This window comes from Trichosurus vulpecula, chromosome 3 (genome assembly GCF_011100635.1).
Source record: "Trichosurus vulpecula isolate mTriVul1 chromosome 3, mTriVul1.pri, whole genome shotgun sequence".
NCBI lineage: Eukaryota > Metazoa > Chordata > Mammalia > Diprotodontia > Phalangeridae > Trichosurus > Trichosurus vulpecula.
This window is the reverse complement of record NC_050575.1, coordinates 197,984,242-198,007,339: the sequence shown is the minus strand read 5'-3', so window position 1 is coordinate 198,007,339 and position 23,098 is coordinate 197,984,242.

The following is a 23,098-nucleotide window of genomic DNA, read 5'->3' as shown; positions in this document are numbered from 1 at the left end:
CCAATACCTTTTGCTCTAAGGTCCCTTCCAGCCCTGACATTTTATGCTCGGAGGTCCCTTGAGCACCAACATCGTATCTAAGTTTCCCAAAGTAGCCTCTAGCAAGCCAAATCAAGTCCACCGCGCTCAGCCCCCTCACCTCTCCCCCAATGGGGATGGTTGTCTTGCCTCTTCAGGGGGAAATAAATACCCAGGAGGAAAGGCTCTGTCAAGGTGGGGGGGGAGAAAGTATGTCTTCTTTTTCTGGAAATCTAGATGGAAAGACCCCATTTTACCCAGCAGGTAGACAGACAAGAACGCTGAGTAAAAACACAACAACCAAGTTAAAACCAAAGCACCCAAAAGGACGGCGGGATCATTTTTTCAGGAACTCGAATCTCAACACCAGGTAGGTAGTAAAGAGAGGAAAGACTGTTAACCCCAGGGTCACGTAAAAATACAAAGGAAAACAACCGTGAAAGGGAAGGATCCGTCAATAAATGTGCACAAAGATGAATAATACCTCTGGACAGGCTGATAGCTGTGCCACCCGGGATAGAGAAGACGGGAACGGGAGCGCAGGTGGTCCCCCGCTCAAAGTTGGCTTCATTCGTTTCTTTCTCTCTTTGGCCGCTCTTGAACCTATGAACACCGCAGCCTCCAATTTCAGACGCCTGGGGGAGGGGTGTCACCAAACCTGTGGTTTTCCCACCTCCACCCCAATCCACAATGCTAAGTTCTAAATGATCTTGATCCCGGGCAATCAGATATTGTGAGATCAATTTCCAGAAGGCCAGATGTGAGGACTGGGGGACGCGGGTCAGACGCCTGGACCACCCTCCTTGTCCCTCCCCTAGTCTTGGGAAGAGCTTCTTACCCGCGGGAAAACTTTCCCGGCTTATGCTCGGCACAGGAGAAGGAGGAGGTGAATAGGAGGACTCCCAGCTTCTTCCCTGAGAGGCTCCAGCCACCGCAGGCGTGGTCTCCTGGAGGCAGCGGGTACCCTTGCCCTGCCCCACTCGCCTCGCCCCGCTTGGTTCTGCTCTGTTCGGGGCTCGGCTCTGCACTGCTCTGGGAGGGAGACGCAGCTCCAGGCGTGGAGGCAGGCTTGGGGGAGGGGGGAAGAAGAGGGGGAGAAAGGCTGGGGACTGCGCGCCGGGAGAAGAGGGAGGGAGGGAGTGTTTGAGGGGGCAGCGCCCAGAGACCAGAGCTTTTCCTGCTCCCAGAGCCCTGACGCTCGGACTGCCGGGCTCCTTCAGCCCTCCCAGCACGTGCTCACACCTGCGTGGGCTCTTGGCAAGCATCCCAGGGCTCCTTCACCACCCCCCTCTTCCGTTCCCCCCACCCCCATCACCAGCAGTGCGGGATGCGCGTAGGCATGTAGACCCACCCGCTCCCTAGCTAGCTCCCAGCTCCTGGCTCCTGGCTCCTAACTTCTAGCTCCTAGCTCCCAGGATGTGACACTGACCCCAGCCCCCGGAGCGTTCCAACACTGTGGTCACTGGCTGGAGCGCGGCTCCAGTCGCTTTACCGCGGGACCCTGTCCCGGACAGGTCTCCTCCCCTGGAAACTGTTGCTTTGCTCACGGCCGCTGGCTCAGCATGGGCGCTGCTGCTGCTCAGTGTCAAGTTGTTAGGGCTGAGGAGCGGAGCCAGTGAGTGCTGGGACTAGGTGAGAGCCTGAGGATCAGCGCTTCTCCGGCTTCTCTCGGCCGACCCCGCAGAGAGCGAGCTGGAGCTGGGCGCTGGGGAGGTGAGAAATCACGGGGCCACCTGAAGGGTGTATGTTGCCCCTCCTCCCCTCCCCATCTTTCTCTCCTCCTTCCTCTCTTTTCTCCTCCCTCCTTCCTCTCCTCTACCACCTTCTCACCTTTTCCTCTTCTTTCTCCTCCCTCCCATCTTTTTTCTCCCTTCTTCCCGTGTTCATCCTCCCTCCTCTTGCCTCCTCCTCTTCTTCCCCGTTCCTTTGCCTTACCCCGTCTTTTGCTTAGCCTTCTCTCAGCCTCTTCATCTTTCCCCATGTTCTTTTCCGCCCTCCTCCTTTCCCTCCCCTTCTCCTCTCCGCCTTTTCTTCTCCCCTCCCTCCTCTTTCCTCCTCCTCTTTCCCTTCCCACTCTCTTCCTCCTGCCTTCCCTCTTCTCTTTCCTTCCTTTTCCCACTCTTCCTTCCTATCCTGTCTTCTTTCCTCTTCTCCGTATCTTCCCAGCCTTCCTTTTCTCCCTCTCCCTTCCTTCATCCTCCTTCCTCCCTTTTTTTTTGACTCATCCTCTCTCTCGTTCCTCCTTCTCTTTCTCCTACCTTTCCCCTTCCTCCTCCTTTCCGCCCTCTCTTTTACCTTTCCTCTCTATTCTTCCTCATTGTTCCCAATCCTCTCTCTCCCCTCCCCTCCGTTATTCTCCTCTGCCTCCTCTCTATCTTCATCCCCTCCCCCTCTCTTCCTTCTCTCTTTCTTTCCCTACAGATTCCCCTCCTCCCTCTTTTACTTCCTCCACTTTCCCTTCCCCCTTCTCTCGTCTTCCCTACTCTCCCTCTATCCCTTCTCTCTCTTCTCCCATTGTTTCCCTCCTCTCTCTTCCTCTTCTGCCACCTCCTCTTCTTTTTTATCTCTCCTCTTTCCTTCCCCTACCCTTCCCAATCCTACCTTCCTCTCATCCTTCTACTTTTTTCTCTCTTTCCCCTTTCTCTCTTCCTTCTTCCCCTTTTCTCCTTTCCCCTCCTCTTTCTCTTTCCCTCCTATTTTTTCTTTTCTTCTGCCTCCTTCCTCTTTCTCTCCCTTCTCTTACTCTCTTCCCCATTTCATCCCTTCTCCTGCCATCTCCTCTCATTCCCCTCTTCCCCTTTCTTTTTTCCTCTTTCCCTCCTCCCTACTATTCTGCCCTCCTTCCCCACCTGCCATTTTCCTTCTTCCCCTCCTTCTTCCTTTCTCCTTCCTTCCTTCATTCTTTTTCTTTGCTCAGAAAGCAAAAACAGAAACAAATCCAGAAAAGTTATATTAAAAATCATGTTTGGCATAATGTTTTTGCATCTATTGGAGACCTGGAAAGGAGTCTTTTCAGTAACCAGCAGAGAGTTTCTTTTTGTGTCTATACAAAATAAATTCGTTGACTATCTGTGTGACCTTGGGCATTTCATCTTACTTCTTTGGGATTCAGTTTCTTCATCAGTAAACTGAAAATAATCTTTAGCTATTCTATCCCGGATATTCTGTGTTCACAGGGACATAGATCTTGAGTTGTGTCAGACCTTACAGATCATCTTGTCCAACCACCTTCTTTTATAGATGAAGAAACTAATACTCAAGGAAGTTAAATGACTTGCTTTCTTTACAAAATGAAGAGATTGGATGATCAGAAAAATTCCTCCTGGGTCCAAAGTTCTAGAATTTTTATGAGATTAGGGATGTAATGGACTTACAATGTCTAAGAAGTTAGATTATCGCTCTATAACAACTTTAGCTGGAAATGGAACATAGAATAATGAAATGAATACCGATCCCACATGGCATGGTTATTGTTTGTGACTTTCGGTGAGTCACTTAACTTCACTGAGTTTCAGTTTTCTCTTCTGTAAAATGGATATGATAATTGCACTATTTGTCTCATAGCCAGGTTGTGAAGCAAACACTTTGGGAAATATGAAGCACTATATAAATGAATCATTAATGATAAATGAGAGTATATTATAAACTCATTAAATAATTTCCATTGTAAAAGCACTCCCTTCCCATAACAACATTCAGACAGACAGAACCAAATACATATCTAGGGACACACACTTCCCTCCCAAAAAGTTTTCCTTGCTATGATATTATCTAGAAATGTAGGATTCTTAACGTTTTCTGTGTGATATAGATCCCTTTAGGGCAGCTAGGTGGCGAAATGGATAGAGCACTGGGTCTGGAGTCATTCCTGAGTTCAAATCTGGCCTCAAACACTTATTAGCTTTGTGATGCTAGGCAAGTCACTTAACCCTATTTGCCTCAGTTTCCTCATCTGTAAAATGATCTGGAGAAGAAAATGGCAAACCAGTCCAGCATCTTTGCCAAGAAACCCCCAAATGCGGTCATGAAGAGCCAGAAAGTACTGAAAACAACTCAACAACAATAGACCCCTTTGGCAGTCTGGTGAAACCAATGGACCCTTGCCTCAGAATAATTTTTTAAATGCATAAAATAAAATACATAGGATCACAAAAGTAACCAAAGGTTAGTGAGAATAAAGTTGTATTTTTTGTCCCCATCATTCACAGACCCACTGAAATCTATCCCACTGGCCCCAAGTTAAGTTATGGAGACAGTGTATATAAAAGTAATTTTAATATTGTGATGAGGACTCTCTAAAGGTAAAATCGTAGTTGCTGGTCCCTAAAGAAATACCTTGAAGCTGCCTTATTATACTTTGGGATCTTCTGAACAATCAGAGCTGTTTCAAAGTATGATGGGATTGCCTTTGGGGAGGTCAGAGAGAACCACTTGAAACTTTGGAGTTGTAGCAGGGGGAATTCCTGATAGGGAGTGATGGGTCTAAAACTGGATGGTTTCTGAGGTCCTTTCCAACTCTTGATAGTCTATGATCCATCTTCTCTCCTCCCTTGTCTCTCCTGAGTAACAAGGGACAGATCAGTGACCCTGGGGAAGTCACTTCCCCTCTCTGAGACTCAGTTTCCTCACCTGTCACCTCATTTTAATAGTGAGCCTTGAGTTTTCCTTTTACTCATGCCATTCCTGTTTGGAGTTCCTTACCTTCCCCATGCAAGTGGTTTTTTGTTTGTTTGTTTTTTCAGAAACATAATTCCTGTTTGATTAGAGGACATTTGAGAAGTTTTTAATCTGGTGCTACTTCCCAGGAAAACGCTGGATCTTTGATACTGCCTTCAATTTCCCTCAGCCTCAGTTAAGATGTGAGATCTTAACAGATTCTTCCTGAAGAGAGTGCTGCAGTGTTATATTTTAGACCCAAACTTTAGCCCACAATGCTCCTTATTCTTTCCTTGGTAGCTCTCAGTTTTCCCTAAAGACTTCCTGGTTTTGTTTTAATCAAGCTAGTCTTACTATCTCTTCCTTCCCTCTGCTCCAGGCTCATTCCTGACTCTTGTGCCTTTGCCTTCCCCTCTCCTCTTGCCTAAGCAGGATACAGAATCCCAATGTGGCAACAGATCCCAGAGGACACACTTGTCTGAACAGGCATCCTCTCTATTTGTTTCCTGATAAGCGGTAGCCCGGCTCCTGCTTGAAGACCTCCAGGCCCAGGAGACTTGTTACCTATTGAGACCTTTCATTTGACTTTTGGCTTTTGTCTTTTCCACTCCCCTCTGCCTATCTAAATATATAGTCTTTCGAGTTCTAGACCAGGTCTCTCCTCTCCCACATTTTGCCTGACTTCTCCAGCCCTTTCTCATCTCTCCCTTTCCTCTACTCCTCCCTTAGGAACTACATTGCACAATATAAGCACTAAGTTATATCCTACTCTCTATTTTTTCTAATGGTTTCATGTATGTTAGTCTTTTTCCCTCAAAGAAACTACAAACTTTTTGAAAAGAACTCTGTAGTATTTTTTTTCTATCTCTCCCTCTTGCTCCTCTTCCTGTCCCCCTCTGTACCAAGCACAGGTCTAGGCATATAGTGCTTACTCACAATTACAGAGTACTTACTAGTACTAAATTATAACATAGTGGAATGCCATAGTTGGATGGGACTTCAGGGCACAGAAAGTTAGAATGGGACAAGACCTTTGAGATCATCTAGTCTAACTTCCTGATTTTACAGATGGGGAAATTGAAACCCAGAGAGACAAAATAATTTGTTTGAGGTTAAACAGCTAAGTAGCACTGGAATGTAGGGCTTTTATTCCGTACCCCCAATGCCCCAGGAGAATGTAAGCTACGGAAGAAAGGAAATATACTTCATCTTTGTATCTCTGGAGTCTAGAATAGTGTCTTGCACACAATAGGGGTTCATAAATACCTCTATTGAATCAAATTGTCAGATGCTCTTTCCATTATACAACACTGTCTCCAACCCGTTTTTCTTGATCAATGTTAAGTCATATCAACAGAGCATGATCCCAGAATCCCTCTCTCCCTTTGACCTTTTCAGGTCTTTATAGATATTATGTTTGTAATAAACCATTAAGACAACACCTCTCCTCTCTTCAGTGGACCTCTGTCTTCCCTCAGGAGATCCATGCTGATATCTAGCTTTGGAATGCTATCCTGGGAAGGGTTAGTGATGTGTTCCTTGAAGAAAACTTACAAAAACAAACTACAGAGCTTGGTTGCAGATTTGGCTTCTAGGCAATAAATGGATCTAGTTGTAGCAACTCATAAACAAGCCTGCTAAATTGTGGAGGGGAGAGAGGGAGCTGCCATGCCAAAATAATGAAAGATTCATTACCTTTGGGACTATGTATAAAATACCGTAGGTGCTAGGGACATACAAAGTTCAGGTACCGCTATCCTCGAAGAGTTTATAGTTCACATAACTGGCACTTTAAAAGTACTTGCTGAATGTTGAGGGTAGGGAAATCCTAACAAGGGGCAGCAGATGTGTCCATTTGGATGAAGAGAGAGGCTGAATCCAGGATCTCCTTTCTGTTAGCAGTAAGACTTTGGCTCGTCTTTTCCCTCACTTCTCTGGGTTCTTCATTTTGCTCCTCTTTAGTGTGTGTGTGTGTGTGTGTGTGTGTGTGTGTGTGTGTGTAGGGTTAGACTAAATGATCTGCATGGTCTCATATAGTTGTAAATTATGTGATCCCTGTGATCCTCTGATCCTTCGAGTTCCACATGTTGACAAATGGTATCCCCTCTGTCCCAGATGGAGAAGAAATGCTTCTATTCTTTGCTCTAATCCCTGAAAATAATGATATTTCTACCTCCTGCCAGTCCTTTGTTGAATTCCAGGCTTTCATTTCTTGGCATCAGGCTAATGCTCTGCAGGCCACTGGGGCTGCCATTCGTGAAGGCTGGTTTTGATTTAGAGACAGGAAGAAAGAGATAAATGATAGTGCGCTTAACTCAAACAGGCAAACAGCTCTTGGATCAGTCCCTTCAAGGCTTCGCCGGCTTCTGCTGAGGACCCAGACCTGCTCTAGTCCTGAGGTCCTAGCCACAATGCACCACTTGGAGAATTAGCTTTGCTGCAGTGGAAGATTTTCTGTCCTCTCAGTCATGACTTTGCATTGCTTCTGGGCTGCTTTCCCTATTATTTCATTCTGATTGGAAGCCTGGTTTGCCCTCCTCTGCCTGCCATTTATTTCCATTTGTTTCCAGGGGAGAGTGAAGATGGTAGGCCCTGGAGTTGCTGACAGCCAGACTGTATCCTTTCAGCTTCTAGCGCTCTATACTCCTCCAGACCTCCACACAGAGACAGACTTGAGGCCTGATAGCATCTTCCTTTCCTAGCAACAGAGAACTCTCCAGGGCTGAACCTTTGGGACATCAACTAAACAGTTAGAATGAGTTCTTTTTCCCTGGGGGTGTTTTTCCTTGTTTGTGCCTGCCTCTCTACAGATAGGTTTTTTTTTCTTTTTTTCTGAATAACAATTCAATAATTTGGCAAATTCATTAATCATTTGTTATCTATGAAGGCTTGCCCTGGGTACTGGGGGAAGAGAGAAAAGTTTTAACTAATTTGCAGTTCAAAACCTCAAGGACCTTACAGTCTAGTAGGTTGGGATAAGACACCAACGCAGATAACTCCACACTGGGGTAACAGGAAAACCCTGCTGGTCACTGGATGCTACAGGCTCTTAGGTGGCGCCATAGTGCACAGAATGCTGGCTGTGGAATCAGGAAGAGCCAACTTCATGAGTTCAAAACTGGCATCAGACACTTACTAGCTGTGTGACCCTGGGCAAGTCATTTAACTGTTTGCCTCAGTTTCCCCATCTGCAAAATGAGCTACAGAAGGAAATGGCAAATCTACTCCAGTGTCTTTGCCAAGAGAAACCCAAATGGAGTCACAAAGAATTGGACACAACTGAACAACTAGATACCAACTTGCCTTGGACAAGTCTCTAGGTCTTGCTGTAAAGTGAAGATGTCAGACCAGAGACTCTGAGGATCTCTGAATACTCACTCACTTAGTCCACTTACTCATTCATGCCAAACAAATTTCTTAAGTGTGTGCAGAGCACAGGTCACTGCCCTCATGGAACCTACTCTTAGAAAGGAGATTAGGGAAAAAAACCCAAAAGAGCAATACTAAAGATAACTGCAATAGACAGTAATATGGAAGAGTGCCTTGGAGGCGTGCAAAACAAAGTGCTGTGTGGCATCAAGGGGGAAGGTTGTAGGATGAGGGAAGGCTTCCTGGAGAAGGTAGCATTTGAGTTCAGCTTTAAAGAGTGGGTAGTAATTTAACCAATGGAGAAAGGACAAAGGAAACGCTGGAAGAAGAAACAAGAAAGTACAGAGCAAAACAAAGAACTGTCTTTTTTGGCTTGAGCTTAGAGTGAGTAGAGTGAGAATGAGTAGGTAGCAGGAATCAGCCTGGAAAGGCAATAATAACAAATTCCTACAATTATATCCTTCCTTACAGTTTTCAAAGTGCTTCTACCCATATGTTCTCATTTGAGTCTCGCAGTAACCCTGTGAGAAGGCACAGGCACAGGCAAATTTTCCCAATTTTATAGAGAAGTATCTTACCCAGTCACACAGCTAGTCAGTAGCAGAGCTGGAATTAGAACCTGCTCCAGTACCTTGTTCTGGGACTAGATATGGTTAGTGATTTTCTTCCCTTGTTTTGGAATCCCCAATGAATGTATCTAATGATCTCAAGGGGTCTTATGACATTTTTAAAAGGTCCTCAAAATAAAACTTGGCTTCACTTTAGTTTCCAAAAAATCCACATATAACATACAACACCTTTAAGAGGAGGAGGTGTTATGAGATTAAATAATAAGGTGTTGACACCTCCCAAAGATGGAGTGTTATGGGTCTCCAACCAACGTCAGATGGTGGCATCTCAGGGTTCTGCTAACCCTCTCAGGCTGACTGTCTGAATAATAGGACTTGAAGCCTGATAATTGGGCAGCTGAGAGCCACTTTGATCTCCCCAGATCCAGGGATAAGCCGGGGCTATGTCAATACAGAAAACAATGTGAACCCAGATAATTACCTGGTTCATTTGATCAGTAAAGATGGCTAATGTTTATCGTTGCCCCAAATGGTTATTTTTAGAGGTGCCCAAGTTATTTAGTTGGATCCAAGTTTACTCAGGGCAGCTAGGAGGCGCAGTGGATAGAGTGCAAGGCCTGGAGTCAGGAAGATCTAAGTTTAAATGTGGCCTCAGATACTAGCTGTGTAACCCTGGGGAAGTCACTTAACCCTGTTTGACTCAATTTCTTCAATCTGTAAAATGGGCTGGAGAAGGAAAAGCAAACCATTGCAGTATCTTTGACAAGAACACCCAAATGGGATCACGAAAAGCCAGACATGACTGAAAAACCATTAAAAACGACAAAAAAGTTAACTCAATAATGACTAGTCCTCCACTTTGTGCTATATTTACTCATCTGTAGTGTCTGTCTCTTGAACCTGGGACCCAAAGACCACCAAGAAGAAGCTGTTGAAAAGGTGGCAGCTTGATTTAATGCAAAGAGCCTTGGACGTGGAGACTTTCATTTGAGCCTTAACTCTGTCTCTAGCCATGAGAACCCTGGCCCTTCTTTGGGTATCAGTTTTCGCATCTGTAGTAACAACTCATATTTATATAGCCCTGATTTTAAGGTTTGCAAAATGCTTTCCACTTGAACATCCTGTGGGATAGGTAATGTATATAACATTAGCCCTAGTTTGTTGATGAAAAAACTGAGGTTGAGAGGCAAAATGATTTGCGTAGAACATACAAGCTGGGTTTCCAGACATCTCTTTACCACACTGTCTACACTTCTGTCATAATCTTTATCTTCCCTCCCTACACCCCCTATAAATTCTTGGATTCCACTGCTGGGTCCCTTAACTATGATAGGTTATCTTATCTGACCTCAAGCCAGACCTCCATGCCACTTCCTGCCCATTTCATCATCATATTGTCTATGCTCTGACATCACCCTCATCTCCCCACTCCTGCATCTGTATTTCAACCTCAGACTCTGACTCTGGCTCCCTGGCTCTGATAGGTAAACTTTTGTCTAGTCTTGCCTGGAACCGGGTCTCCTCCCCACTTCCATGCTCTGCTATTATTTACCTCCCTGCCTTGATGTCCCCTTTTAATGTGTTTTCTTCCTGCTTTAGCTCCTCGATGTCTCCTTTGTTCTTTCTATCTGTATCACTGGTGTTTAGCACAGTGCTTGCAACATCGTAAGCACTTAATAAATGCTTTATCAGCCAGTCAGTCTATCTAATATTGAACTTGAACCCAAATTTTCTTGCAATTTCTGAGATCTTGAACCCAAATTTTCTTGCAATTTCTGAGATCTTTTCATTAGCACAGGGTTTCTTAACCAGGGGTGCACAGACCCATGAAGGGTGTGTGGATAGATTTTAGGGGGTCCAAAAACTTGGATGAGAAAAAAGAAACCTTTCTTTTCACTAACCTTTGGTTTCCTTGGTAATCCTATATATTTCATTTTATGTATTTAGAAACATTATTTTGAGAAAGAACATAGACTTCACCAGATTGCCAAAGGGGTCCATGACAAAAAAAGGTTAAGAACCCATCTACTAAACTATATTTCTCTTCTATAAATAGGAGATTGGAGTAAATGATTGCTAAGTTCTCCTTTCAGTTCTGAAATACCATGATTCTAACATCTGATACTTTCATCTAAATATATTATTCTCCATTCTACCCAATGAATTAGAAGAATATCTGAGGCCCTGGGAGCAGTCATCCCAGAAGAGATGGCCATTAGCATGTGAGGGGGACTCTCTTCTTCCTGGGCAATGCAAATGGAGTTCACTTCCCAGGAGCAGCAGGATAAACACTAGGGAGCTAACTGCATTTATACCTCAATTGAAGGGCAGCAGGTGGGAATCAAGAGGACCTGAGTTCAAATCCAGCTTCAGATACTTATTAGCTGTGTGACCCTGAGCAAGGCATTTAAACCCCATTGTCCCGAAAAAAAATTACTCAATTGGAACAGACATGGGCAGGAGGAAAATCATATTTTCCTTATTTTGTTCCTTCTGAGTACTCCTTTTCCACCATAAATGAGAACCAAATCAAACCCTTTGTTCTCCTTTGGTACCTGATTCTGCCATGGCTCTTAAACATCGATCATATTTCAGGAGTTGTTTTTCTGGAAAGTGACTCCTCTGGAATGGCAGAGGCAAAATCAGCTTCTCATTCTACCTATAGGATATTCCTTTCCTCAAAGTGAGATTAATTCAAGGAGAGAGAGGCGTGCCATTTTCAACGCCCCCCCGCAATTTCCTCCCAGGCTTTAATGATCTATCTTCTTATTTTCTTAGGTATCCCCCCCAACAACTTTCCTTTCCTCTGGACCGAATTATCTCAAAGTGACCACAGACAGTGTCACAGTACCAGACCTTGGATGCTAAAATAAAGACTGTTAGAGCTGGAAGGGATTTTTGAACATAGAACATGGAATGTAAAGGGTGAAAGACACCTTAAGATGTGGAACATGGAATTTGGAAACTATCTTCCACATATCTACCAAATTGAGAGTCCTAAAAATGGAACTGACCATGTTATCCCCTCCCTCCCAAATCTTTTTTAAAAATTACTATTTATTTACTTAATATTTTTAGTTTTCTGCATCAATTTCCACAAGATTTTGAATTACAAATTTTCTCCCCATTTCTACCCTCCCCCCACTCCAAGATGGCATATATTCTGATTGCCCCATACCCCAGTCAGCCCTCCCTTCTGTCACCCCACTCTCCCCACCCCATCCCCTTTTCCCTTACTTTCTTGTAGGGCAAGATAGATTTCTATGCCCCATTGCCTATATATCTTATTTCCTAGTTGCATGCAAAAACTTTTTTTTGAACATCTGCTGTTAAAACTTTGAGTTCCAAATTCTCTCCCCTCTTCCCTCCCCAGCCACTCCCCCACCCCCAGCTAAGAAGGCAAGCAATTCAACATAGGCCACATGTGTATCATTATACAAAATCCTTCCACAATACTCATGTTGTGAAAGACTAAGTATATTTTGCTCCTTCCTATCCTATCTGCCTTTATTCAGTTTTCTCCCTTGACCCTGTCCCTTTTCAAAAGTGTTTGCTTTTGATTACCTCCTCCCCCCATCAGCTCTCCCTTCTATCATCCCCCCTTTTTATTTCCTTCCTCCTTCTTTCTTGTAGGGTAAGATACCCAATTGAGTGTGTATATATGTTATTCCCTCCTCAGGTCAAATCTGACGAGAGCAAGATTTGCTCATTCCCCCTCACCTACCACCTCTTCCCTTCCAGCAAACTGCTTTTTCTTGCCACTTTTATGTGAGATAATTTACCCCATTCTATCTCTCCCTTTCTCCCTCTCTCAATATATTCCTCTCTCATCCCTTAATTTGATTTTATTTTTTTAGATATCATCCCTTCATATTAAACTCACCCTGTGCCATCTGCCTATATATATATATATATATATATATATATATATATATATATACATATATATATATATATATGCATATTCCCTTCAGCTACCCTAATACTGAGGTCTCATGAATTATACACATCATCTTTCCATGTAGGAATATAAACAAAACAGTTCGACTTTAGTAAATCCCTTATGATTTCTCTTTCTTGTTTACCTTTTCATGCTTCTCTTGATTCTTGTGTCTGAAAGTCAAATTTTCTATTCAGCTCTGGTCTTTTCACTGAGAAAGCTTGAAAGTCCCCTATGTCCTCTATTTTATTGAAAATCCACATTTTGCCTTGGAGCATTATACTCAGTTTTGCTGGGTAGGTGATTCTTGGTTTTAATCCTAGCTCTTTTGACCTCCAGAATATCATATTCCAAGCCCTTTGATCCCTTAAAGTAGAAGCTGCTAGATCTTGTGTTATTCTGATTGTGTTTCCACAATACTCAAATTGTTTCTTTCTGGCTGTTTGCATTATTTTCTCCTTGATCTGGGAGCTCTGAAATTTGATGACAATATTCCTAGGAGTTTTCTTTTTGGGATCTTTTTCAGGAGGTGATCGGTAGATTCTTTCCATTTCTATTTTACCTTCTGGCTTTAGAATATCAGGGCAGTTTTCCTTGATAATTTCTTGAAAGATGATATCTAGGCTCTTTTTTATCATGGCTTTCAGGTAGTCCAATAATTTTTAAATTATCTCTCCTGGATCTATTTTCTAAGTCAGTGGTTTTTCCAATGAGATATTTCACATTGTCTTCCATTTTTTCATTCCTTTGATTCTGTTTTATAATATCTTGATTTCTCATAAAGTCACTAACTTCCACTTGCTCCAATCTAATTTTTAAGGTAGTATTTTCTTCAGTGGTCTTTTGGACCTCCTTTTCCATTTGGCTAATTCTGCCTTTCAAGGCATTCTTCTCCTCATTGGCTCTTTGGAGCTCTTTTGCCATTTGAGTTAGTCTGTTTTTTAAAGTGTTATTTTCTTCAGCATTTTTTTTGGATCTCCTTTAGCAAGTCATTGACTTGTTTTTCATGGTTTTCTTGCATCACTCTCATTTCTCTTCCCAATTTTTCCTCTACTTCTCTAACTTGCTTTTCCAAATCCTTTTTGAGCTCCTCCATGGCCTGAGACCAGTTCATGTTTTTCTTGGAGGCTTTTGATGTATACTCTTTGACTTTGTTGACTTCTTCTGGCTGTATGTTTTGGTCTTCTTTGTCACCAAAGAAAGATTCCAAAGTCTAAGTCTGAATCTGAGTCTGTTTTCACTGCCTGTTCATGTTCCCAGCCAACTACTTGACTCTTGAGCTTTTTGTTGGGGTATGATTGCTTGTAGAGTATAGAGTACTTTGTCCCAAGCTTGAGGGGCTGCACTGTTGTTTTCAGAGCTATTTCTGCACAGCAAGCTCTGCCACACCAGCACCCCTCCTCCTCCAAGAACTGCTAACCTGGACCACGACTCAGATCTAAGCAGGCTCTGCACTCCTGCTCTGATCCACCACTTAATTCCTCCCACCAGGTAGGCCTGGGGCAGGAAGCAACTGCGGCTGTAGCTCTGTAAGTGGACTCAGAACTGTACCACCTCTGCTGTCCCCGGGGTGGTTCGCGAACTCCTTTCACTCTGTCCTCGCAGTTTTTCCCACTAACCTTCTCTGTTATCTTTGGTGTTTGTGGGTTGAGAAGTCTGGTAATTGCCACAGCTCACTGATTCAGGGTGCTACGGCCTATTCTGCCCGGCTCCTGGGTCTGGTTGGTCTGGGTGCAGTCCATGCTGGACTCTGCTCCGCTTCGCTCCCAGCATGTTGTGATAGACTTTACCCAGTGACCATCCAGGCTGTCCTGGGCTGGAACCCTGCTTCCCTCTGCTATTTCGTGGGTTCTGCAGTTCTAGAATTTGTTCAGAGCCATTTTTATAGGCATTTGGAGGGTCCTGGGGGAGAGCTTTAGGCGAGTCCCTGCTTTCCAGCCACCATCTTGGCTCTGCCCCCCCTCCAAATCTTTTATTGCTCCCTATTGCCTCTAAGATAAAATATAAAATCCTTATCCTGGAATGTAAAATCTGTTCTCCATGTGATTTCCACTTCCATTTCCACATAACATTCCACTTTCATTTCATATTGCTTCCTTTTTTGGAAGTTCTAGTCAAACTATCCTGTTAACTGTCCCCTACGGGGTGCAGTAGATTGAGCACCAGGCCTGGAATCAGGAAGACTCATCCTTGTGAGTTCAAATCTGGCCTCAGACACTTGGTAGCAATGTGACCCTGGGCAAGTCACTTAACCCTATTTGCCTCAGTTTCCTCATTTGTAAAATGATCTAGAGAAGGAAATGGTAAACTACTTCAGTATCTCTGCCAGGAAAACCCCAAATGGGGGCAGCTAGGTGGCACAGTGAGTAGAGCACCGACCCTGGAGTCAGGGAGACCTGAGTTCAAATCTGGCCCCAGATACTTGACATACTCACTAGCTGTGTGACCTTGGGCAAGTCACTTAACCCCAATTGTCTTGCCTTTCCCCCCTCCAAAAAAAAAGAAAACCTCATATGGGGCATGAAGAGTCAGACATGACTGAAACAACTGTACAACAATAACTTTTTCCCAAAAACTGTTTTTCACAGGCTGTCTTCCACGTCTGGAATACATTCCTCATCATCTCTGCCTCTTAGAATGCTTAAATTCTTTCAAAGCTCTGTCCAAGTGCCACGTACCATAGGAAATCCTTCTGATCCCCCCAGATGTTGCTAACTATCTCTCTCCTGAAATTCTTTTGTGTATACTTGGCCTTTACTTGCTTGCAATACATATTGGATCCTCTCAGTAGAATGTAAGCTCCTTGAAGGCAAGAACTGTTTCTTAATGTAATTATGTAATTCATAATGTAATTATGAGTAGAATACAGAGCTACAAGAAAAGAAGACTAATGCACACAATTTAGCAAGTAATATTGTTTATTAGGGACAGGTAGATGGTTCATTGGATAGAGCACTGGCCCTGGAGTCAGGAGGTTTGGTTGTTGTTCTGTTGTGTCTGACTCTTCATGATCCCATTTGGGATTTTCTTGGCAAAGATACCGGAATAGTTTGCCATTTCTTCCTCCAGCTCATTTTACATATGAGGAAACTGAGGCAAACAGGATTAAGTGACTTGCCCAGGGTCACACAACTAGTAAGTGTCTGAGGCCAGTTTTGAACTTAGGAAGATGGGTCTTCCTGATTCCAAGCCCAGTGCTCTATCCACTATGCCATCTAGTTGCCCCAGAATCAGGGGGACCTATCTATCTCTCCACTCACATAATTACTACTCGTAGTTCAGGTCAATATTCGTTTTTCTTTTGGATTATTTCAGTAGCCTTCTAATTGGCCCCCTGCCTCAAGTATTTCTTCCTCCCCCCAATTCATTCTCCACTCAGCTGCCAAAGTGATTTTCCTAAAGAGTGGACAGACCATGTCACTCTCCAGCTCAATAAACTCCAGTGGATCCCTATTACCATTGGGATCAAATATCAACTCCTCTCTTCCTGATGCTTGGAATGCTCTCCCTCCTCATTTCTGCATCTTAGTTTTCTTGATTTCCTTCAAGATTCAATTCAATTCTACAGAAGGCCTTTTCCTAGTATCTCCCTCTCCCTTCTCCAGTGCCTTTCCCTCTGAGATTATTTTCCATCTACTCTGTAATCTTGTATGTATATATATATATGTATACACAAGCATACATAGTTATATGTTGCTCCCTTATTAAACTTTAACCTCTTTGAAGGCAAGAACTTGCCTTAGCATGGCTTAGCATAGTGCCTTGTACAAAGGAATTGCTTGTTGAATGACTGACATTTAAAGTCCTTCACAATCTGGCCCCAAACATTATAGTCTAGTGACATTTGGTCTTACTGTTCCTCATAGCTGGCCCTCCATGTCCCCTCTCTGCGCCTTTGTTCTGTCTCTCCCACATGCCTGGAATGTCCTCCATCTCAACTACACCTCTGTTAAAATCCCTTGTTTTCTTCAAGGCCCAGGTAAGGTGCCACCTTCTATATGAGGCCTTTTCTGAAACCTCAACTGCTAGTGCCTTTTTCCTAAACCTACCTTATAAGAACTTTCTCTCTCTCTGTCTCTCTGTCTCTGTTTCTCTCTCTGTCTCTCTCTGTGTCTCTGTCTGTCTGTCTCTCTGTCTCTCCTCTCTCTTTCCTTTGGCTAGATTATAAGCTCCTTGAGGATAAGAACTGTTTCACTTTTTTCTTTGTACCCCTAATGCTTTGCATGGTTCTTAGAACATAATAGGGGCTTAATAAAGACTTGTTGATTGACCAGCTTGTGAGAAACAGGATTTATTACAGCCTGAAAATGCTCAGTATGGAAATGCTTTAGAAGCCCCCTCCCTCCCAAGCTCATAGACTTCCCAGATTTATCACTGGAAGTGACCTCTGAAGTCATCTAAGGCTGTGCTTCATTTTGCATACAAGGAATCCTACCTTGCAGTATTTTTTTTTACCTTGCAGTACATGGCAGGGCTCATGAACTTAAAGCCAGGTTTCTGACTCCAAACCTATGGCTTTTCCCCCTTTAGGATGCAGGATGAGACCTGTGATTTCATTTGGACACCTACTTTTCAACTTCTCATCTTTTTTTTGGGGGGGGGGAGAAGGGAAGGCAATTGGGGTTAAGTGACTTGCCCAAAGTCACACAGCTAGTAAGTGTGTCAATTGTCTGAGGTCGTATTTGAACTCAGGTTCCCCTGACTCCAGGGTCGGTGCTTTACTCACTTGCACCACCTAGCTGCACCTCAATTTCTTATCTTTGAGAGCTGTCTGGAAGCCTGAGAAGTTAAATGACTTTAGATTGCAAGCTCCTTGAGGGCAGGGACTGTCTCTTACCTTTCTTTGTATCTCCAGGACTTAGCACAGTGCCTGGCACATAGTAGGTGCTTAATAAATACTCTTTGACCGACTGATTTATCCAGGTCACACACGCAGTATGTGTCAGTGGTGGGACTTGGGCCCAGATTTTCTTGGCTTCAAGGCCAGCTCTCTATCTCTGTCAGCTACACCACTCTGCCTTTCCCCTTTCCATAGTGCCAGGAGTTATTTACAGTTTCTAGGCCTCCAAATACTGATGCTTAAGGCTTCCAAGGCACAAGTATTTTCTGTAGCAGAGGAGCTCACTTCCTTCTGCTTTGAAGCTGATACGCACCATGGCATGTAAGGGAGAAAAATAGCCAGATGCCTTAGTCCTTAGAAAATTGCTGGTTTGTGGGGACATCCTTCCTGGTGGCTTTAATGACCATCTTTTGACTGAGTTCAGTGACCTCTCTAGGTGGTTACTGTCTGGATATGTGTGGGCCGGTTGTCATTACTTCCTGTAGAGCAGAGGGGGAGGGAAGACATTCTGGTTATAGGAGAAAGCCTGAACAAAGGTACTGGAAAGCACAAGTTGCTGTGTTTATGTATCAGGGGGAAGAGGGTGTTTCAGACTGGATGTTCATGTTTATTCAAATGTAAGTTTGTCTACACTGAGTGGTTGTGCAGTGGAACCATTGGTTTCTTAGGATTTTGAAGTGGAAGTGAGCTTAGAGATCATCTGGGGTGATGACCTTTAATTTTACAGATGAAGAAGAAACCGAGGCTGGAGGGTGGTGGTGGAAAGGGACGTGCATAGTCACCCAGGTTTTCAGTCCAAATTGAGGACTCTTTCTACTTCTGCTTCTAGTCTTGCTCTGCTGGTGGGGTGGTGTACATATTGCAATAAATTGGCTTCTCATGTTCATTGGATACAAATGGCATCCATTTCCAGACCATCAATTCAGAGGCAGCTGGTGGGATAGTAGATAGAGTACTGGGCCTAGAGGCCAGAAGACCTAAAACTCAAATCCATCCTCAAAGGTTACTAGCTGTGCAACCCTGCACAAGTCACTTAACCTCTGTCTGCCTTAGTTTCTACAGCTTTGGAATGGGGATAATAACAGCACCTATCTCCCAGGCTTGCCGTGAGGATCAAATGAGGAAATATTTGTAAAAAGCACCTGGCACATAGTAGGCACTGTATAAATGCTTAATCGTTTCCCTTCTCCATCAGTAGCTGTGATGGGAAGGTGCTTTGGCCAGTGAAGCTTCTTCTTCTTGTTGTTTGCTGTCCTCCTTCATTCTTGAAGAGGGCCAATGACATCAGCAGGGTGGTATCTTGACCTTGAATGTGAATTGGATTTAAGCCAGGCAGGGCTGTGCAAGTCGCCAGCCTCACTTTCTTCTCCAGAGTCATCAAAGTCCAGTGGCAAGACAAAAGTCAAATCGACTGGTGATGGCCCAGGGATTGCAGTGGGTGACCTTGGCCTTTCTAATTAAAGTCTTTCCCAGGCTTCGCTTTGTCTGAGCCAATGTCCATTCAATGATGAAGGGCTCGGTAAGAACTGAGACAAAAGGTGACCTTTTAAGAGCCAGGGAGACAGAGGAGAGCTAGGCCTGGGAATTGAGGGTTTGACAATGGCATCAGATGGTCTTGGAATTGTATTTAGGAAGGGTGGGGGCACAATAACTCCAGGGAAAACATGACCTTCATAAAACACCTGCCCGCTGGGTAGTTTCTTCTTCTGTGAAATGGGGGTAATAACACAACCAGATCAACTATGTTGATATATGCCAGGCACTGTGCTAAGTGCTGGGGGCACAAAGACAAAAAAGAAACAATCCCTGCTCTCAAGAAATTAATATTCTGATGAGGAGGCAAAGTAAGAAATCGCCATTTGCATCTATGAATAGAAGAGAAATAATAATTAAACTTATGATAGGGAGAATCAAGATAAAATGGATCATTTTGATGACAGAAAAGGTTTCATGCAAACAAATCTAAAATAGTAAAAATTAGAAGGGAAACAGGTAATTGGGAAAAAATCTTTGCAGCAAGTTTCTCTGATAAAGATCTAATTTTACACATACACATACACATACACATACACGTACACATATGAAACTGATTCAAATTTATAAGACTAAATGCTATTCTTCAATAGATAATGGTTGAAGGATACAAACAGGCAGCTTTCAAAGGAGAGATCCAATATATGGAAATTTTCTTCTAAATCACTAATAATTAAAGCAACTTTGAGATTCTACCTCACCTATCAGACTGACAAAGATGCTAAAAGAGGAAAATGGCAAATATTGGAGCGGATATGAGAAAATAGACTGAAAAGCAGATGCATTGTTCGTGCTCTGTGAATTGGTCCATCCATCTTCAAGTACAACAGATATGTCTATACATATAAAAATAATTTAGGGCAGCTCTTTTTGTGGTAGCCAAAAATTGGAAACTAAGGAGTCAATGGTTAAACAAACTGTGATATATGGATGTAAGGGAATATAATTGTGCTGTAAGAAATGATGAAATGCCTAATTCAAGAGGAAACGTGGAAGACCTGTTTGAACTAATGCAGAGTAAAGTAAGCAGAAACTGGGAGAACAATTTCTATAGTCACAACAACAAGGAACAACAGGGGAAAACAACTTTGAGAGACTCAGAATTCTTATTAACACAATGAAAAACCATGAGTCCAAAATGAATGAGGATGAAACATGCTACTCGGTCCCAGATGGGGGAAGAGAAGGAGGGGGAGTAAGAGTGAGCAAGCATTAATTAAGCACCTACTATATCCCAAGGTACTGTACTAAATGCTTTGCTTTGTATTATCTCATTTGATCTTCATAGTGACCTGGGAGATAGGGGCTATTATGACCTCCTTTTACAGTTGGGGAAACTGAGGCAGACAAAGGTGAAATAACTTGCCCAGGGTCACAAAGGTTAGTAAGTGTCTAATCAGCTAGTCTGAATTCAGATCCTCTTGCCTCCAGGTCCAGCACTTTACCCACTATAATACCTGCTATCTGAACGGTGATGGACTTAAAAAGTAGAAAGAGATACATTTTTAGATATGGCTAATGTGGGAATTTGGCTTGCTAGCCTATTAGATATATATCAAAGATTTTAAAAAAAACTTTGGGGCAGGGGAGTGAACAGGCTAATTAAAAAAATTAAATGTTTTATTTTCCTAATTACAAGTAAGCCAATTTTTAACATTTGTTTTTTAAAAATTGGTGATTTTCCAAATTTTCTCCTCCCTCTGTCACTTCCCCCTTCTCTGAGACAGTAAGCAATTTGATATAGGTTATAATGTGCAATCATGCAAACATATTTCCATATTAGTCATGTTGTGAAAGAAGACAGACTCAAAGGGAAAAAAAAACCCACAAGAATAAAGTGAAAATAGTATGCTTCAATCTACATTCAGACTCCGTCAGTTCTTTCTCTGGATATGGATAGCATTTTTCATCACGAGTCCTTTGGGATTGTCTTGGATCATCCTACTGCCTACAATGGCTGTTGGTCATCACAGTTGGTCATTGCACAATGTTGCTGTTCTGTGTACAATGTTCGGTTTCTGCTCGTGTCATTTTGCATCAGTTCATGTAAGTCTTTGCAGATTTTTCTGAAATCATCCCTCTTGTCATTTCTTATAGCACAATGTATTCCATTACAATCATATACCACAACTTGTTCAGCCATTCCACAATTAGGGCAGCCCCTCAATTTCCAATTCTTAGTCACCACAAAGAGCTGCTACAAATATTTTTATACAAATAGGTCCTTTTCCTTTTTGGGAGGATCTCTTCTGTGATATAGACCCAGTAGGATATTTCTGGATCACCGTTTGATAGCCCTTTGGGCATAGTTCCAAACTGCCTCTCCAGAATGGTTGGATCAGTTCATACATCCACCAACAGTGCTTTGGTGTCCTAATTTTCCCCTATTCCCTCCACATTTATCATTTTCCTTTTCTGTCATATTATGCCAATCTGATAGTATGAGGTGGTACCTCAGAGTTGTTTTTAATTAGCATTTCTTAATCAGTAGTTATTTAGAGCATTTTTTTCATGTGGCTATAGATGGTTTTGATTTCTTCATCTGAAAACTGCCTGGACAGGCTAATTAAAATATATATGTATATATATAATATATATATACATATATATACATATATCTTGAAAAATAAAAAATAAGAATAGGAATATATTATATTAGTGAAAAATTAATTCAAGATACTTTTTGGGGGTTAGTGCATTAGGACTTTGGGGGATGAGAGGACGGCCACTTGTAGAAAGCCATTTGGCTAGCCTTAAAGGAACCGGGGATTCCAAAGGCAGAAATGAGGAAGGAGTTTGTTCCTGGCAGAGGAGTCACTGGTGCAAAGCCAGTGATGGGAGATGTAGCATCCTGTGTTTAGAACTCTGAGTAGGCCAGCTTTGTATTGTAGATTTATAGGATTGTAGAGTTTGAAGAGGGGTGTAATGTGTAAGGAGACTAGAAAGGGAAGAAGTTGTAAAGAAATTTGAATATCAAAAAGTCTATATTGATACCATACCGGAGGCAAAAGCTGCTGCTAGAGTTCATTGGGCAGAGAGATATCATGACATATCCGAACTTCAGGAAGATTATTTTAGAGGCTATGTGGAGTAGGGTTTGAAGTGGATAGACTTGAGGAGAGGAGTCCATTAATACTACCAATAATAGCTAGCATTTATGTAGTATTTTGGAGGCAACTGGGTGGCTCAGTGGATATTTACCTGGACCCGGAGTCAAGAGGTCCTGAGTTCAAGTCTGGCCTTAGACTGGCTGTGTGACCCCTGGCAAGTCACGTGACCTCTGTTTACCTTAATCCACCAGAGAAATGTCCAAACCACTCTAGTATCTCTGTCAAGAAAACCCCATGGACAGTACTTGTGTGCTATGGCCCACAGGGTGACAGAGAGTCAGACGTGATGTGAACAATAACACATTGTCATGTTTTAAGGCTTGCAAAGCACATTACAAGTATTATTTCATCTTCACGATGACTGTTCAAGATAGGTACTATTATGATCCCCATTTTACAATTGAGGAAACTGAGACAGGAAAGGTTACGTGACTTGCCCAGGGTCACACAGCTAGTGGGTGTCTGAGGCTTAACTCCAGGTCCAGAGTTTTGTCCACTGCACTACCTAACTACCTAGGAGGTTGTTGCAATAGTCATACTTCTGCTATTAATTTGCTGTGAAGGGCAGTTACTGCCTAATTCTGGGCTTCAGTTTCCCTTTTTGTTTAAATGACGGAGGGAGGGTATTGGTTATATCCCATCTGGAATATTCCTTCACTTCTGGGTGCCATATTTTAGGAAGGATGATTGACAAGCGGAACCCCGTCCAGATGAAGGCACCCGGCCTGGTGAGGGGCTCAAATCCAAGCCATGTGTCAAATGAAGGAAGCAGGGACGTGTAGCCCGGAGAAGAGAAGAATGGCTTTTTAAGTATTTGAAGGGCTGTCATCTGGACCACAAATTAGAGTTGTTCTCTTTGGTCCCAGAAGACAGAATGAGAAACAGTGGGTGGAAGCCATAGGAAAGAAGATTTGCTTGATGTCCAAGGAAAAAAAATGCCATTGCCCAAAAGTAGAATGGACTGCCCATCATTGAGGGCTTCAAGCATAGGCTAGATGACCTCTGGTCAAGGATGTTGTGATGGCCTTGAAAGTCTTTTCTAATTCTCAGATTCACTGATTAG